General features: G+C 43.3%; 1 long non-coding RNA gene across 1 annotated transcript; it reads right to left on the reverse strand.

Moving 5' to 3' along the window:
* Positions 1-1521: 1521 nt before the first annotated feature.
* LOC118014361 lies at positions 1522-4272 on the reverse strand. The gene is made up of 2 exons (XR_004680270.1): positions 3333-4272; positions 1522-3258 (listed from the first exon to the last, which is right to left on the reverse strand). It is a non-coding gene; the product is annotated as an uncharacterized LOC118014361 (long non-coding RNA).
* Between the last annotated feature and the right edge of the window lie 301 nt (positions 4273-4573).

Here is a 4573-nt window from a genome sequence, read left to right on the forward strand (position 1 = left end):
TCCAGGTTGCTGCTACCCAAATGAAGATCTTTGTAGATTAATATCCTCTCCAGATGCTCTAAGATGTTAATTCAATTTAGCATTAGTGGTAATGGGTTTGAGGTACAGAACTTCTGTTTCTGTGAGGATCAAGTTTTGTCCTCCTTTGAAACATAAATCTAATAGCCACTGGATTTCTGTGACCAAATCATTTTGTTCGAATTCTATTTTAATTGTTACCATTTCTTGTCTGGTATAAGCTCTCCAGTGACTCTGATTGGTTCCATATTATCAAATTTGTCATTTTGTCTATTACCATGGGCTTAGCTTCTAGTTAATGTTACTGGTGTCAAAAGAGTTAAAATAATTATCATTCTCAGGATGTGGATTAGTGCCCTTAGAGGCAAAAGGATCTGGGTTTCTGTCTACCCTGGAGATAACTTTTTGGGCCAGTGATGGCTGCACACAGGATAGAATTGACATGTGAGCCACAAGAGGTGAAAACAGAGTTAACCAAAGGTATATAGAGAATAAAGATACAGACAGAGTATCCAGGAGACTCAGAAAGCAAGAGAGTCTCATCTTTGCTTGGGGTCTGGGGTTTTTACTGAGGATTGTGGGTTTGTTGTATGTGTCCTCTCAGGCATCCAGGAACTGGTTAGAACAAAGATAAGGGCATATGTGTTATTCCTTGGAGCCAGGAGGTCTTGGCATTGAGATGTGTAGTGCTGGTGTTCTAGAATATGTGTACGATGGCTTTATCTTGTCCTTCTTTAGATGTTATCTATTCTAGAGAAATCATTAACTGCTTGTCCCTTATAAAGAAGACCTACACTATCTGCTTTATGAGGCATGTGTAAACTGGGGGTGCATGTTCTAGCAAGAATAGAAGGAGGATAAGGAGGAAAAACAGATTTTTATAGAGTCCTTCAGTTTCCCTATCTCACTAGCACTCTTCTTTTCTACCTGTACGTGTCTATGTATCTTAATGCTCCTAAGAAGATCTCTATAATGTCTTCCTTAGTTGCTCTTTTTAATACAGGATATAACTGGGTTGGATGATCAGACCAACATCTGGAGTTTCCTTAAAGTTTTGCCCAGACTAAGTCTTCAATAGGTTTCTAGGGATCTTCAGAAGTTAATACACAACCCATTCTATGCCTAAACCACCTCTTGAGTAATTTTGGTAGGGTTTGTGAGTAAGACACATTTACTGTTTCCTCCTGCCAGTCACAAAGATCTATGATATTTTATCATCAAGATGCTTAATAGAGCATTCCAAATGGTTTATAATATGGTTAATCAGTATTAAGATAACTATTGGGTCGGGGTGCCTGAGTGGCTAGTTGGTTAAATAGCCAAACCTTGATTTCAGCTCAGGTCATGATCTCAGCGTCCTGGGATTCAGCCCCATGTGAGGTTCTGTGCGCAGTGGGGAGTCTGCCTGAGGATTCGTTCGTTCTTCTTCCTCTGTCCCCCGCCCCCAAATAAATCTTTAAAAAAAAAAAAAAAGGAACTATTGTGGGCAACATTAGCACCAAATTTTAAGCGTTCTATATTTTAATGTGGAATTTTACAAGCCAATAGCATATACAATAATGTCTTTTAATAAGCCAACAAAGAAATATCATATTCCAAATCAACGATAGATTAATCATACTATTGGTTCTGGCAAAGGGCAATGAAAGGAATGAAGTCTAAATTTAGGTGAGGTGAACATTTTGTTGAACTAAATTCAACCTAGCAAATTAGAATATCTAATTAGCTTTATTAAGCAATTCATGAATAAGGCATCCTCCCATCTAGCAAAGAGCTGTTCCAAGGAGTTGTACAAAATGAAAGGTTTTTATAAGAAGGAGGGTAGAGCAAGGAAGTCATTAGCAAAAGAAAAGAAAGGCCAGGACATCTTCTGTTAAGGGGAAAGGGACCCGCGGGGTTTGTTACCATGCCACCTCATTGGTGCTGATCAGGAAATTTCAAATTAAAGATCACACTCCTGGGATATGGTGAAACCTCACTGAGTCTTGGTTTGCTGTGGTTGAGGGCAAAGGACTCCATTTTGGACTACTTGTTTCTGTTTTTAACACTTGATAGGAGTTGCTACTGGGGAGAGACAGGTTAGTCAACTGAAAGCTGACGTCCAGCTGCCGGCGCAGCACAGAGAGTCCTGTGTTGCCAGAGCAGGTGGCTAGGGATTGATGGCCAGAGTGTTGATGGGCAAGAGGATGACCTTAGCAAGGCCTCTGTATGGTTTTTGCCACCATCAGTAAAGGAATACCCTTTATCATGGCAAGAACTAATTGCCCCAATGTTTTCTGAGAGCTATTTTAGATCAGCGAAGTGTATCCTTGTGCAGATCAAGCTCACAAGCTCTCAGTGTTCACAGTCTAATGTACCCTTGCCATACTTACTTCATGTGTTTTTATTGATAAGCCCTCAGTGGGGCCCCTCAGCTGCTGAGCTACTAGTTCTTATCAGTGAGAACAGATGAGATGTTGACTTCCTGACACATTTTACTTTATTCTTACATCAAAACAACTGTACCTCTGAAAACACTTTTTGTCTGTCATAAACAAGTAGATTTGAAGTCGTATCAGACCAATACACAGCAATGGAGGAATCTGACTGCCTTTCTAGGATGAGGCCAATTGGCTGGCTGGCCAGGGGATTGTTCACTAAACAACACCTGGGAGCCTTAATCAATGGTAAACCCAGAACTTCGTTAGGCAACCAATCCAAATGGGAATTGGTTGCTGTCTCAAAAAGATTTATGAGCAGTGGGTTTCCTCTGCCCTGGAGACTATACGGATGATTAGGCACGGGCCCCAGCTCCACAGGCCTGGAGGGCCTCAGCTTCCCAAGGCTGGCCAACAGGATGTGCCCTGAGCATGTGGTGCAGTTCACTTCAGGGTAGACAACTGGAATAGAGCACAGGTCTTGAGAGGCCAGGTCACTGAAGAGGGCTTTTGGGGGTACAAGGCATCACCTAATTCCAAGCCATAACCTACATAAATGTGAAGAATCCCCCTGAAGGCAGAACTGATGAAAACTGGACTGCCTTGCCGGATGGGGCTGAGCAGACTGGACCAGGTATCCTCCAATAAAAGACACCTGGGGGAGAAGCCTGGGACCATGTTAGGCAACCAGTCCAAATATGTACTGAGTGTAGCCATTTTAAAGATGCCACCTCCGAAAGATTTTTCTGGGAGTGGGTTCTCTTTTGCTCTGAAAGCTATGTAAGTGGTTGGATACCGGCCCCAGCTCCACAGGGCTGGGGGCCTGGCTACCCATGGCTGGCTGACAGGGTATATACTGCACATGTCCCAGCCACACAGGCCAGGGAAGCCAGGGACCTGGAATGGGGCAAGTGTTGAGAGAGTCTAGGTGTCAAGAGCATCTGCCTAATTCCAAGTTCTAACCTAAACAAATGCCCGTATTCCTCCTGAAAGCATCACTGGAGGAAACCAGTCTGCCTTGCCAGAATGGGACCAGTTACCAAGGCTCCCAGTTATCTCTTGTTGGAGGATATTCCATCAGTCTGCCAGGCTATACCCGAGCAGGGTGGTCCAGTTTCCTGCAGCTCTGCTGTTGAGAGAATATGCATATTTGTGTAGGTCAGAGTTTGGAATTAGGAAGATACTTTATACCCCTAATAGCTCACTTCTGTGACTGGCATTGCCTGACACCTTAACAGGTCCATGTAGTCTACGCATGCAGAGTACCTACCTATTAGCTGGCATTGGGCAGCCTAGGACCTCTGGGCTGTGGAGCTGCAACCTTCCCAAACCACCTGCATATTCTCCAGCATAGAGAAAATCCACACCAAGAAAATCTTTCTGGGAAGGGAGCTTTAAACTGGACAGTCTTCATTTGATCTGCCTGGTGGGGTCACAGGTTTACCAGAGCAGGGTTCCAAGGCAGCCCACCCCAAAATGTTCAACAACTGCATATTAATAATTCTGTTAAAGTTACTTAAGAAACAGCCAGTGTAGGGAGAACACTCTGATACTCCTTTTCTCCAGAAACCAATGAGTAAATCTCTCACATGAAGGACCCTCCTTGTACCAGGAGGTTTGGAGACATCCTTATCATAAGAGACAGGAAATTCAGGACCAAGGAAGCCTATGTGAATGACCCTTGTCACTTTTACTGATTTACTACCACAATTACTTACTAATCAAAGCTCCTGAACATAAGTTTTCTTTATTCTGTCACTTCCTCATAGATTTAGGTTTCTTTGACTAAAACATCTAAAAGCTGCATGTGGGGCGCCTGGGTGGCTCAGTCGGTTAAGCATCTGCCTTCGGCTCAGGTCATGATCCTAGGGTCCTGGGATCGAGCCTCACATTGGGCTCCCTGCTCAGCGGGAAGCCTGCTTCTCCCTCTGCCTCTCCCTCTGCTTGTGTTCCCTCTCTCGGTGTGTCTCTCTCTGTCAAATAAATAAATAAAATCTTTAAAAAAAATGCTGCATGACTTGATCATTTCTTTGGGTTTCAATTTTAATATTGGGCCTCTGTGCACATGTAATAAACTTTGGGGTTTTTAATTCTATTAATATGTCTCATATCAATTTAATTCTTAGGCCACCTAGAAG

Source organism: Mirounga leonina, unplaced genomic scaffold (genome assembly GCF_011800145.1).
Source record: "Mirounga leonina isolate KUSES-001 unplaced genomic scaffold, KU_Mleo_1.0 Mir_154, whole genome shotgun sequence".
Lineage (NCBI taxonomy): Eukaryota > Metazoa > Chordata > Mammalia > Carnivora > Phocidae > Mirounga > Mirounga leonina.